Consider the following 14,603-nt stretch of genomic DNA (forward strand, 5'->3'; position numbering starts at 1 on the left):
ACTCATTGAGTTACATCAGACTGTAATGGCCTGTTGATTTTGAGAGATTATGGCAGCGCTGCTGATGCAGGGGGAGAGGAGATGGAAGGAGAGAGAAGATGTGATGCATCAGCCAGCGTGCACACACATTTCAGATGATTACCCCTACACTCCTGCACGAGAAAGACACGGCAGAGTCACAGCAGGACCAGGAGCAGGAGCAGACCATGCACGGGACCCTCTTAGCAACCAGCACAGACACAGCAGGCAGGTTTTTACCCTCTGGGGCAGCAGATGCCAACAGCAACATTTCTGCAGGGCAGTCCCATCCAGGGCTAGCAGGACCAGAGCCACATGACATGGCATGGCAAGCATAATGGAGAAGGTCAATCCCGTGTTCAAGGTGTGCAATGTGCTCCTGAGATGGATTCAATCTCACTCTGTCAGGCTGACAACTTTGCCTGCCTGCCTATTTCTCTCTCCTGTATTTCACAGAAAGATGGTATCCTTTCCTTTTCCTTTCTTTGCTCCCGGGCACAAGCAATCAAGAACAAAGGATGAAAGAAAAATGCAGGGGGGGATGGGGGGGGAGTGAGGCGGGGGAGGGACATTTGAGAGTTAGGGAGCAATCTTTAGCAGAGAGAAGATAATTTAAAAAAAAAAAAAAGCAAAAAGGAGATGCAGAGGCTTGGGAAAAAAAAACCACAATATGCAAATGAGGCAGAACAAAAATCAGAGCTGGGAAAAAAATAAAATCACACTAAACCAACCCATGTTTCCATAAGCTCTCCATCTCTCAGACAAGGGGATGCCATTGGGGTGAGGGGTTCCCAAACCCTTCTACCACCCTCCACCTCCAGCAGACACCCGTGGCTCACTGCGGGCAGGCAATCTACCCTCTGGGGCATAGCAAAGGAAGAGAGGAGGAAAGACTAAAGCAATTCTGGAGCGGTGAAAATCCTTGTTTTCTCTCTGAGGTAGGGAGCTGTGGGGCAAACAGAACCAGCCAGGTGCTTCTAACACGATGTCTGTCAAACAATCTGATTTCAAGCTTCACTGGAGGAGTCCCTCAGCAGCTGCTTTAATCTATACTGCAGCACTTTTTCCCCACAGCAGGCTGCATTCCCCTTGTGCCTCCTCCACTCTTCCACCAGGACAGAGGTCCCACAGGAGCAGAGACCTCTATCTCAGCTGGCAGCAGATTGAAACACCTCAGGCCATACCACAAGCTAAGGAGGATCAGGCTTGAACCGGAGCTTTCCAAAGGGCATCCAGCTGCACAAGGAAAAGCAGGATTTTGCTCCTGCAGGTGACATACTATTCTTGATGCAGAGCCCTCACACTGCTCAGAGGTGGGTGTCAGCAAAGGTGGCTTCTTCCCTCCAGACCATGGAGTAAAGAACTCATCCATCAGCTTGATCATTAGCAACACCGTAGCTGGTGGTGTGTTACGACACACCACAGTGCAGTTACCCTTCTACTCATCATCATTTATTTCTTCTCCTTCCAAGGTATGGCAAAACATCAGTGTGTGCTCCTCAGCTGGGAACAGTGAGAGCTGTAAAAGGGAACTAGGAAGCAGCAGGATTCCTGGCTTTTAGACAAAGTCTGGGACTGACTCACCTGAAATACCAATTTTTAGCACCAGGAGTGCTCTACTTTCGTGTAAACAGCAGCTCCTCTGCTCCAGCTTTCTGCTCTCCTGTCCACATTGCTATTTGAACCATTGTCTGTTTGTCCAGTTCTGCCTATGAACACCTGAAGCTAGGGACTGTAGGCTATGGGTTGGTCCTAAAAAAATATTTTTAAAAAAATCTATCAATATCAGAAACATGGCATTACTTATTACCAAGGAGCACCAGCTAACTTAGTAAATGCTAACTGACTAGAAGTACAAGTCACAGTTGTGTTGCAAAGGCTAGTTAAAAAGCAGTTTCAAGAAGCTGACAAATTCCACACCAAAGGTGTCTAAGCTCTGGTGGCACGTGTGAAAGCAAAAGGTAAGCCTTGCACCATATTTTACAAAGGACTGGGTATCAAGATAAAGCAAACAAGGGAACCTGTGCTGGTATTGAGGGCAGTCAGATGTCTAAGGGGAAAACAGCAAGAGAACAAAAAGACAACAGTGAGAGGACAGGGAGAAGAGAACAGTAAGTTTTAGCAGAGATTTCTGCCATGCAGATTGGTAACTCCAATCAACTGCAAAGGTCACTTGCACCTCCAGAAACTGGAGTGGCTGCAGGCACTGGCTGTGTTTCCCAGGAGCTCCCTTGCTCCCAAGTGTGACTTCCCCACCCCAGAGACCCACAGGGAGGCAGAGCGAGAAGATGTATGATGTCTCAGTTCACATCTTAGCCAGGTCTGTGTCCCCATCAGTAAGAACTGCCACCACAACTGACACTAATTGGTTCCCTTGTCATGCTGCAGAGGTGACACAGACCACATGGGCACCGACAGGAAGCCTCCCTCTCCCTGGTCCCCTCAGGTCACAGCTAGGCACCCTGGTAGCACAGTGTGCATGCATAGCTGGTGTTGCCACGACGTATGATGCCTGCTCGGTGAAAAAAGAGCATCACTATCTGGAGCTGTTGAGCCTGCGTCACTCACTGCAAGAAGCGGGGGGGGGGAAGACAACTACCAGCTTAAACCAGATTTTACTGGTAGGAGCATCACCAGAATCCAGGCTCTCGGGGACTTTACAAGGGATAGATCGCGAAACGTTACCAGCTGCAGTTGCAGCCTCCATATCCTCTGTCAGCCTGGAAAAACAACAATTAGCACACGTGTGCATTAGTGCATGCATGTGTTTGTATGAGCCTGCGGTGAAAACATACACAATAAACACTACGAAGGAAGAAAGAGATTGTTGTTTGAAGCTCAAAGAAGCTATTTAAAATATAAAAATCTGTGTGCAACTGAGAATTAAAAAAGGCAAAATTTACTTTCATCTTTCTGTGAGGCAGAGGGGGCAGGGAATTAAGCACACACACCCCCAAAAGCAATGCCCAGGAAGAATTATGCTGCTCGTGATAAATGCACTTTTCTGGTTCTGTGAAAAATCTGACATAATGAAAGTACCTTGAATGCAATTACTGGCACTTGTTTAGCATGGCAGGGCATTGCACTGCCACTGGGCTCGCTCCTCTCTGCTCCCAATTAGCATGCCAAGTACTCCAGCCACACACATGGGCTCACAGGTCAGGGATTGGCGCGGAGGAGCAGCAAACAGCTACCTGCCCGCCAATGAGGGAGCGAGCAATGTGCTGGAAAGCTCCAGCTTCCTTCATTTTACATCCTCCCATCCCTATCACACTCTTTTCCTCCACTCCTCCAGGGTCTCTGGAGGCAGTGATAAAAACCACAAGCTCTCCCCCTCCTCTCTCAGCTGGTCTCATTCACGGCTCATGGCAGACCCGGTTTCCTCTGGGGACTCACTAATGAAGACGGCCAACGTTAATCTCTTTCCCCCTCCCTGACGGGTCGATTTATAGTTCCACGGAGAGTCCTGGATTGCAGCCAGAGGGCTTGACACATTCTTCTTGTTCCAAGACGAAAGGGGAGGGGGGGAAGACACAGGCTTGCGCGCACACACACACACACACACATGCTGAAGTCGCACACACGTTTGTGATTTGGATTCAGCTGGAAGATGCAGCTGGAAAACCTGTTTACCTGTTCTGAAACGGCAGCTGAAGGGAACAGTAGCCAACAGCGCCTTTGTATATATGCGTACACTCCAAACATCTTTGTGTTTCCATAGCACCTCTTCCAGCCCAAAGACCCCAAACCACAGGGATCACTCCCTCATCACCAGGATGAAATAAAGCATCAGTTGTGTGCCAGCAGCATTACCCGTGAGTCATTAGGAAAGGAAGCAAATGATAACTTCTCCAGGATAAACAGCAGGGGGAGGGAAAGGGGAAATTTTAGACAGGCAGAAAGTAATGAACTGGAATTTGGCCAGGACACTGAGGTTACTGTCCCCCCATCTCGTGAGAAGTGGAGTGGGATCTTTAACAATCAATTGATCAAGACCTCGTCTCTATCTCTCGTCCGTAAGAGTTTCCAGTACTCCTTGCAGCTTCTTCAAGAGCAACGCTGGTGCATGGGCTCAGCTGTGGCTCAGAGAGAAATGCACCCCTCTGGTACCCCCACCTGCTCTTCTACAGTGCTGCAAGGCACTGCCTGCACTGGAACTCCTCAGACCTGTCACTCCCACAGCTGCACCTTCAAATGAACCAGAGAGGAGGAGAGACTCAGTGATTTTTTTACAACTGAGCTATGAGGAAGCATCCCCTCCTTGCCCCGTGTGGCAGCCTCTGCCATAGCCCTGTGGGAACCCCTAAGTCGGTGCTATTTGTTGAGCTCAGCTCCCCATGCACACAGCAGACCGGCCCGCGCTGACAGCACAGCTCTGCTAATAGGGTCAGTCAGTGAGCTACTGCTGCAGAGCCGCAGGGGAGCACAAAACACTGCCTTTATTCCTGTAAGACCTATACATTACGTCCTCGCCCCCGCCCCCTCAGGAACCCAGTGCTGGATTTAAAAGGAGCACTGTCAACTCATTTAGGCCCATTATTTTGCACTAGAAGAAATGGCCTTTACAAATCTCAGTGGAAGAACACTCTCATTTCATCTTTAGGTAATCTTAAAGGTTTCAATTGCAGGGCTGTAAACCACAATGCAAAAAAGCACAGACAAATAGATCAGATCAGATATGAGACTGCCCAGACACAGAGTTCCCCTTGCCAAGCTGACTGCAGAGCAAAAATAGAAATGAACACTGCACATAATTATAGTATTTTACATTTCCACTGCACTTTCCATCCTAAACAATCCCCAAATGCACGCACATGTGCATGTGTGTGCATACAGAGAGGTAGGACACTGAGAAAATTCACTTACTTGTGAGAAAAAACAAGAAATTGTCGTCCAGTGGTAACAGCTTGTACTGAACCAAAGCCTTCATTAACACAAACACACACACACAAGCTCATAGAAAATCATTATAATGTGAAACGAGACTAAGCCAAGCCACAGCAATCTGTAGATCAGCAGCTCCAGCACTTCTGCTGCTGCTCAGCATTTCCCCCAAAACAGAAGATTAGAAACTGATCTTTTATTAGCTCTCGCCCCCTTGTTTCCCAGCAAAGCCCAAGGTGCCAATTCCACTTTGCTACTGCAGGGCAGGGGCAGCTCTGCAGCTGTCGATCCACAGGCTTCCTTTCTCCCGCTGCCGAGTGCTTTGCAGTCTGCAAGCAGGCACATCCCCCAGCCCTGGGGGCTGCAGCAGCCCCATTCTGCAGACAGCAGAGCATCTGAACAGGGGAGCCAAAGCCAGGGACAGTGCCCAAACCACAGTGCTCCTTTCTCCCTCCTGACAAAAGAGCCTGTACCAGGAACAAAGGCCTGTTCTCCACTTTGTGCCACCCAAGATGCTCTGAGCAAGGATGAAAAGAGCCAGGAAAGAACACTTGAAGATAAGCAAGAGCAGAGACCTGATGCTCTAGCAGAAACCTTCGACTTTCTCAGGAGGCTAAGAGGCAGAGGAGAGAAGAGCACACCTCAGCCTGGGATGCTGGATCACTCCCTTCTCCTTCCTGTGTGTCTGTGGCAAGCCAGTCTCATCTTCCACATATTAAATATCTCACAGTAGTTTTAAACTCCCATCTGAGCACACAGGCGTTTCAATGCTGGTATGTGGCCAAGCACATGAAGAATGGGGGTAGGAAGTTCAAGAGGAGACAGAAGGAAGCAGCTCTGAAGCACTACAAAAATGAACTAATAGGTCAGAAACAGGGAAGGAAAAAGTCTGAGGTTATGAAATGATATAACAGCTGGCTTGAGAAAGCTAGGTTGTTTTTTTTTAATGACAAACAGGAACCTCACCAACAAAACAACATAATCAAGTGTAGTACACAACTACCCATTCAGGGAAGAGCCTTAGCCCTTACACTAGCATGAGGCCAGTATCTGCCTTTGATGCCCCTCAGAAGAATCCGTTCATTCAGCAACATGCTGCAGTAATGTCTAAAGCTCAGTGAATGAGTGGCCCATGCCTCTCTTGGCAGATATTCTGGGGAAGAAAGATATTTTGTCAAGGACACTGCAACAACACCCTCCCCTATACTTCAGGAAACAGTCATGGGATTGCCATCATCCAGAGAGGACTCCAGGTTTTAATAAGGTCACATCTGAAAGAGCCCCACCTAATAAGCTGCATGGAAGTCAATTTATCGACCTCAGCACATGAAGTTGTGGTTGCAGGGTGTGTAGGTAATTCATACCTGATGCTCAAGGCCATTCCCTCTGGCTAAAAATGGGAGACCAATGCAATTTCTTAAATTTAATTTAATAATCCAGTGCTTTATTCAGAAATGCAAGGAAGAGCGTGGCTAAAACAGGATTTTTATTTTGGCAACGTCACTTTAACGACAAATAGCTGGCTGCTCAGTTCCCTTAGCAGGAGACAGCAGGTGCTCAGCTGGCTGATTTAGCAGCAGCCACAACTGCCACCACGAGCTGCTGGGTGCAGTTCACAGGCCCCAATTCCCCCAACACAGACTCCCAAGGAGGGGGAAGGGCTAAGGAAGTGAGAGGAAAGGCAAGGGGGTGAGCTCGTGGTGAAGTGTTACTGAATTAATGAACAAACCTCACTGCCACTTCCCTGGGGCATCCTCACCAGCCTGATGGGCACCTCCATCAGCTTCCTTCCCCCAGCCTTGTGTGTGCACCTTCCTGCATGGGGGAATTCAAGGCCTTTCACCCCTCCTTCCCCCTGAGCAAATAATACACCCAATTTTTACATGCATGCAACACCAGCAAGACACTCCATGATCTTCTGAGACCTTCCCCAATGGCCTCATTTTATGGAAACCAGTGTCCTCAGTAAACAACTAGGAAGCAGGAAGACCATGTTGCACAGCCTTGTACCTACAGAAAATCAGGGCTATGGAAACACATCTTAGAAGAGGATATGGTACAGCTAGAGGCCTATGGCAAAGATTGCTAGAGACCACCTTACAATCACCTGTACATTTAAAAATAGACATGTGCATGTGACTTTGTGATTTAGTTTTTGTTGCAGTTTGGCAATTGTATTTTTTAAAACACATAACATAAAAATGTCAAGACAAAAATTCTTGCCATTTCCTTTACCTCACCCATCTTGCCCATTCAGCAATGAAAGATTTTTCTAGACTGAAAGACTATGAGAATTGGTGGGCCAAGAAAATTATATCTCCTGAACAGTGAGAAACTGAAAGCTGTGTTGTTAAAAGGGAATGGGATTTTACTCAGCTCACAAATTCTGGATGGTCTTCACTTGATTTTGCTACTGTCTATTCCAAGACTTGTATTTATTGAGTTATTTTAAGCTGCAGAAAGGCAAAATTCTCTTACCTACAATTAAACTATTAGAGCTCACAGAAACATCCATTATACCTCAGTAGCAGTTCTCTAAGGCCTCCAAAAAATTAAAACACAGAGCACACATTACTCTTTATTGCAGCCTTAGATATATCAGGGTTGATGACAGCACCATTTTTTAAATCCATTGTGATGGGGTGAATGGGGGAGATAAACCGGTACAAGCCTAGTTTAGAACAAACGTTCCCTTTGGGTCATCTGTAAAACTAATCTAGACCTAACACTAGAAAGCATGCTCAAGGACAGAAACAAAATCCTTCCACTTTTTTTTATAAGCATACTATCAGTGGAAGAGGTTTGAGTAAAAATAATAATATATCAGTATATTAGCAAACTGTTATTGTTGGCTACTCAAGCCAAGTAGGACTTCAACAACCCAGGATTTACAGGGCTGGGAGTCTGGTGGGTCCCTGGTTTTTATTTTGTGCCAATTTGCATTCACTCATGCTCCTGGGTAAGTGATGATGCCATCAGCAACCTCAGCGCAGCTGGAAAAGTGGGTTAAGAAAGCAGTGGACACTCATCAAAAACTAGGCCTTGCCTGCAGAGGGGCACACAGGAGAGGCAAGCTGAAGCACTTTAAGTGGATGGGTAAAATGACATAAAACACTCCTGTGGACAGATTTATGCAGAATGCAAATGTATCCCTGATTTGTCTGCTTCACTACTAAACCTATTTTTACTAAATCAGCTGAAAGTTAATTTCAATCTAAATAAGGGTATGGTCAGATTAGCCAAGCAATTGGGTCAGGGCAGACTAACAGGTTGTTGTCCTTTCAGACAGATATCAGTAACTCACCATATGTGCTTCCAGTCTTCTGCAACACAAAGAAACTTAGAGTATCCTCAGAGAAATCTCCCACAAACTGTTTTTGTGAGACTTAAAAATAAGAGGGGCCAGTTTGGCTGGGAGTCAGCAATCTGGTACATTGGCAGGGGCAGGCTACAAAGGATATCCCAAGAGTTGCCAGTCTAGCACGATTTCTTGGCTCCAAAATTAAATAAACATCAAATTCTTAATTTTCCCCAAAAATACAGCTTTGACCCTGTAGGAGTGCTGCCTTGGGAACACCCAGAGAAGCTGCCACCAAGAAGAGGCATGTCTGCTGTGGGACGTTTTCCAGCCTCTCAGAAACAAGAAGCCAGACAAGGGCTGCTGCCAATTCACACACGCTACTCCAGGACTGGGCAGTGACTCAAAAAAATTGCTTCCTGACATCTTCCCAGCAGTGACCCCAGCCATGCACCTGCCTCAAGAGATGCTAGCGTGCCTTTATGGCTTTGACAAGAGATGCCTCACATGTATTGGCTTCTTTACTTGGAGAAGGGCCCGCCAAGCCACCTGGGTTCAACACTGGGTGGACAGAACTCCTGTAAGTGGACATTGAGAGATGAGCTTGTCACTGAATACAGGGGAGATACAGAGCTGGCACAGTAGCTGTTTCTTGAGGAACAACAAGTTGCTGGCAGCAGGGAAAACCCTAGTTTGCTGTCTACCTGATTTTCAGTCCTTCCTGCCCTAGGGTTAAATCACCTTTGACTGGGATTTTGTAAGAATGAGAATACAAGGACAGAGAGAGGTGTTAGTGCTCCCCCAACCCTCCTGCACCAGAAGCTGGCAGGCTGTGGACTCAATCCATCATACCTGACCATACTAAAGCCCTTCCAGCCAATCTGCCAGTGTGTCACGGGCACCATTCTCCCCTGGCACTTCCATCTAATCAGCGCACACCAAGCGCCAGGGTTCCTCGCTGTTGGCTCTCTCCCCCTCTCACCAGGGCTTTGCAGCATTAATGTTTCACCAGCAGCTCTCGCTTTCCTCCCAGCTCCATCAAGCACATCTCTGCTCTGACCCACTGCCCCAGGCAGCTGGCTCCTGACCCCCAGAACCCACAGCTGCCACAGCCTGCCTGCCCCTCGGTCCCATCAGTGCTCTGCATGCCTTTGGAACAGGAAAGCAGCAATACCCCTCACTGCCCCAGGCAGCCGGCTCTGAGCACCAGGCTCATCCTGCCTGCAGCTTAACTAGCATATTAAGGCTGGAAGGGGAAAATGCCCAGCACCCGCCCTGCATCCCCGCCAGCCCCCTCCCTTCCCCAGCCTGCCACCATAGCGTAAACCCTTTTGTTTCTCAAAAATATTTCTCTGCAGAAATACAGCAATTATTTCAGAAAAATCTCACTCCTCACCACTGGTAGAAATACCATAGTCTGAGACAGTAGCTCTCAGATGATTGCAGACAGTGGAATATTCCAGAAAAAAAAAGGAAGATTTGGGGAGGGGGAGGGGGAGAGTATCTGGGATCCAATCTTTCTCTCCCTGCCAATCCCCTCCATCTCCAGCAGATTTCATTTTTATCAACAGGATTTCTGTGAAATTTTTACTCAATCCTCCCTCTCTCCCATTTCAACTCCCAGCTAAGCTCAAAGGTGCACAAGAATAACGTGCTGCCACCTTTTCCTTGCAGGCTGGACAAATAAGTCCTCAGCTAGCCACATGGAAGCCATTAAAAATATATTAACATACCCAGCAGGGTCTGTCACTTTTTCTTTTCCTCCTCCCCCTCCCCTTCTTCTTAAACACAGAGAAGGAAGAAATCTTGCCACAGTAACAAGAGGTTTTCATCAAGTCTCATTACCTCAAGCGCAGCCGCGCACCACAGCCCCCACAGAGAGCAGCCTTCGGTTCCCGCTGTCATTAAAGGAACGAAGATCTTAAACAAAAATTAAACCCTGGACAGCATGAAGTTGGGAGCACATGAACGGATCAGGCAGGGAAGGGTATGAGAAAGCCAAGGGGAAGAGCAGGAGCAGAGCCACCAGACAGGGCTCCACTCCAGCAGCTCGGGAGGGATGGGGCAGGTTAAATGTGTCCCACAGAGAAGGGCAGAGGGAAACATTTTCAGCATTTCAAGCCAGCATCAAGGTATGCTGTATTTCCAACACTTAGTGACACAGCAACATCCTGGAACATTAATAAGGCTCAGGGTGAAACCAGACCAGCAATCATGATAAAAAAAGCACAAAGCTTTGTCTCAGTCTGTGATGTTCCATGAAAGGATGATTTTGCACACTTTGACACATGTCCATTTTTACTCCAGGGGGTCCTCATCCCTTCCAAACAGCATCATGTCCCATGCATGCTGGAGCGGCTGCACAGCACATCTTAACCTGCAGCAGCTGCTCTAAGCCTGAAGCAGGTGGCCGCTGGTGTTTAATAGCTCGGGAGGAGGGTTTGAAGGGCGGAGGCAGCAACTCTACATTTAAACAAGGGATTTCTATACCAGGGGGTGGTTAGTCAAAGGGCCATCAAGTCAAAGTGCTCTTAAACTGTAGTTTTTCAAGTATTTCTTTGAGCAAATCGCTGGGTTAAGCAGCTTTCCTCTCCACCTTGGCTACTTTAATCCAGATCAATTCCCTGATCCAGTTCAATGTGCAGCAGCACGTTCAGCTGCACTGGCACAGCTGAACAAGTAGCTGAGAAGCAGCAGCAGGAACTGCTGAAAACAGCCCTGGTAAAACGACACCCTCGATCCAACAGGCATGACACTAAGACCCAGGGGAGCACAACACTGCAGGCAAACCCCATGAAAACAACGGGAAGAGGGATACTACATACATGGTTAACAGGGAAGAGATAAGCTAACCAAAAATCTGGTGACAGTGTGGCCATGTTTTATGCACTTCTAGACAAGACAGAAGTTTTATTTCTCCCATGGAAATGGAGAAAAGCAAAAATCTCTCCCTTGTGTATTAGGCAGCACAGTCAGGAAAGGCAGAGCTTGCAGAAGAACCAACAATGGCAAAGCACCATTTGGAAAGGTGGACAAAGACCTCTGAGGATCATGGAAGATAGGAACCCACAGCTGGTGAGGAGTAAGAACTGTTTGGGGATACCAGAGAAATAACTCACTTGCAGAGAGATGAGGAGCAGAAGGGAGCCAGGACATGAACTGGAGGACACAGAGGCTGGAGGAGGATATAGAGGGTCCATGTTGGGTAGAGAGGAGGAATCAGGAGAGACACTAAGAAAGCTACTTCACATCTCTGGTGTCACAACCATTCTGGTTGTGAACAATTTAATGGGTCATTGTCCAAACACTTCATACACCCCCTGGTTGTGGAGTAATTACATCCATTCTTTAAAAAGACATCACATAACAAGGTCTACCAAAAGTATGGAAGCAGATAGGAGTACTTACTGCACTAGAAACCAACTAGAAAACAGTGTCAATTTCATAATGATACAATGCAAGTCAAAGATACATTTGCCTCTGCAGCACTGAAACCTGCTCTACTCATCCCACCTTGGAAACGGAATGCAAGGAAGCGAGGAGGTTCAGCAACAAAGAGAAGAGACCTGAAAAGTATCAAATGTTTTTGTGAAGTCCACATGGACAAAACAACAGCCATGTGCTGTGGAGTGAAGTCTTTTAGTGCCTCTATACCACAGCACATCAGGGCTGTGACAGTGGGTGCATGCTGTTCTCCCCAGGAAACCTGTTCATCTGCTCACAGCCAGCCACCACAACCTGGCCTAACTGCACCAGCCTTGGAAGAGCCACTCCCTGAGGAGCCAGCAAGGCAGACTCTTCACCCACAACTGCCAAATTGGATACACTGCATACAGAGTCGACATTGCTGAGCCTCGTGGTTGGTATTTCCACAGCCTCACAGACGAACAGATTGGCTGGGTTGCTCTTCCTTGCTGCTTCAACATAGGCAGCACAAACCATGTTATGTAAAAGAAATCAAAAGCCCTGCTTTAAACTGATTGCAGGAAAATACTGGAGTCTTACCCACACTTTTGGATTTGACAGCAACACAATTAGGCCATGGGATAGCTGTGCTGTAACAGATTCCTCGGACTCAGTTCTATCCAAAGTAGAGTCACACATGAATGCTGCTCCAGTGTGCATTTCCTTACTTGCCAGCAGCCTGGATTCTTGAAAGGCTCAGAGGACGAGTCCGTCTCAGATCACAAGTCAGGCCCTTGACATGGGGTCCCAGATCTCAACTTCTGCAACAGCTCCAACACTAAGGACAGGGGAGTCTGAGCCAAGGTACAGCTGCCTACAGTTGAAACGGGCCTACAATAAATTCCAGAGGAGGAGGATAAGCAGGCTCTAGGCATCAGTGCAAGGAAGGCACTGGTATTGATGTAGGCTAAGGTCATCCCAGGGACCAGCAGTCTGACACCCATGATTAAAACCCAATTAGGAGATGTTTCCTGACAGAAAAGTCTATTAGGTTGTGAAACAGGCTCCCATGGGAAGTGGAAGAATCCTCTTCCCACTTCTCTGTAAGGAGCGATGGGACAGGCAAGAGGCAATCAAGCCCTAAGAGCGGTGCAACTGCCTGATACAGAAAGTCTCGTAAGATGCCTCAGGAGTAACACAAACTTTAGAAATTTCCTCTGCCCCTCCTGCAAAACATCTCCTCCCCAGTTGTGCTGATACTGCTGCTTGCAAGGCAGCACCATGGACTACATCACTGTAGCCTGGGTCATTTCACATATTTGGAGGATTGGGGATTCTAAACCACAGCAGGTAACTAATGTATGCTACAGCAGTCTTGCCAATGGCTGCACCCCCAAAACCAATGGGATGATGGTGGCACAGGACAGGAATGAGAGGTGAGGAAATAAGAATTTCTTGGGCCATGCTACAGGCATCTTTATATTAACTCTGTCTGCAAGAAATGATGCAAAGAAAGGCAGTGGAGGATGCAACTAGGATGTTGTTTCAGAGTTTAGTGTTTACTAAACTATGATTGAGTATGGTCAGACCTGTGTAATAGGATATGGCCTAATATATATGGAGACTATCTTAATTTACAGCAGACAATAATAATATATGTTGATAATATATACAGTATCAAGTAAGTTTCTGACACACTGGACTAGCAGTAACTTAACTGTCTGAGGTCTGAAAGACTCTTTCAGTTTACAATTTATTTAACATTTCATTGCACCCCTTACATATTTCCTTTTTTCTATTTTTTTGAATGTGAAAAGATCAACTTGGTTTTGAACTGTGCAGAACAATAGGAATGCTTACTTTGCCATATTTAAAGCTAGCAGATGCCTATCTCCTATTTGGTTTGGAGGTTTGTTGTTGTTATGGTTTTGGAGGGGTTTTGGGTTGGTTTTTTTTTTTGTTTGGGGATGTGGGTAAAAGAGGCGTTAAGGAATCAAAAATTAATGTTTCACAAAGTTCAAAATCGACCTCTTAACTTGTAACACACTTCCCCTCTCCCACAACACAGGTTGCAGAAGCTACCCGGGGCTGACACCACTCATGAAGCTCCATATGGTTCTGCTTTCCCTCATTTTTCCTCAGCCAAACAAACTTTGGCATTGCTCAGATTTTCTTGGTCCTGAGGAAACAGGAGAGATTCCAGCAATTCCAGTTTTTCCTTCTTTTGCTTTTACAAAGCTCCCATGGTGCCATCTGAGAAAAACCTATTGTAATGGCAAAGCATAAAGGTAAACTTGTCTGAACACCATTGGCAGTGTAGAGTTTTTCATACTGCATTCAATATTGGTAACAATTAGTTATATTACATTGGAGTTGAAGGACTTCAGTAATATCAGGGCACCTCAGGCTCAGCACAACTTACACATACACCAACAAATGTCTGACTAACAGGCTAGAAAAGTTTTTTAAGGTAGAAAGGCTTCAAAACAGATTGTCATTTTAAAGCACCCATGAGTTGACAACAGTTTGTACAATTATCACAAACCACTCAAAAAAAAGCTTCCAGTACACCTGGGAAGCGACCATGTACACAGTAAGTACCCTGTATGCACCATAACTCAGCAAGTGCTTTTTGCAGCTCCCTTCTACACTCAGTCATGAAGGATATAGATCATTACAGCCTCCAGCTATAGAGCTTTAGCTCAGAGAGTAGCAGCTCACACTTTCAGCTCTGGAGATCCCCAGTTCAATCTGCTGCATGTCAGCCAAGAGGGCAGCTGTCATATAATTACAGCCACAACTTTGCATGTGAAAAAGTAGGGAGAGCGAACAGAGATCTTATTATAGAATTCTAGTTGCAACCTGCTGAACAGCTCCCTATTTAAAGTAACTTCTTGTAAAGAGGAGGGAGAGGGGGCCAAAAAAAAAGGGAAAAGAGGAAAGAAAATCTTCTAACTCAGCTTCCCAATTCCCTCTGTTTTGCAGAACAAACCAGTGC

General features: G+C 46.7%; 1 protein-coding gene across 4 annotated transcripts in view; it reads right to left on the reverse strand.

Moving 5' to 3' along the window:
* TCF20 (transcription factor 20) overlaps positions 1–14,603 on the reverse strand; it is a 131,391-nt gene that overhangs the window by 101,581 nt on the left and 15,207 nt on the right. The window lies entirely within an intron of this gene.

The sequence above is a fragment of the Zonotrichia albicollis genome, chromosome 4 (assembly GCF_047830755.1).
Source record: "Zonotrichia albicollis isolate bZonAlb1 chromosome 4, bZonAlb1.hap1, whole genome shotgun sequence".
NCBI classification, from domain to species: domain Eukaryota; kingdom Metazoa; phylum Chordata; class Aves; order Passeriformes; family Passerellidae; genus Zonotrichia; species Zonotrichia albicollis.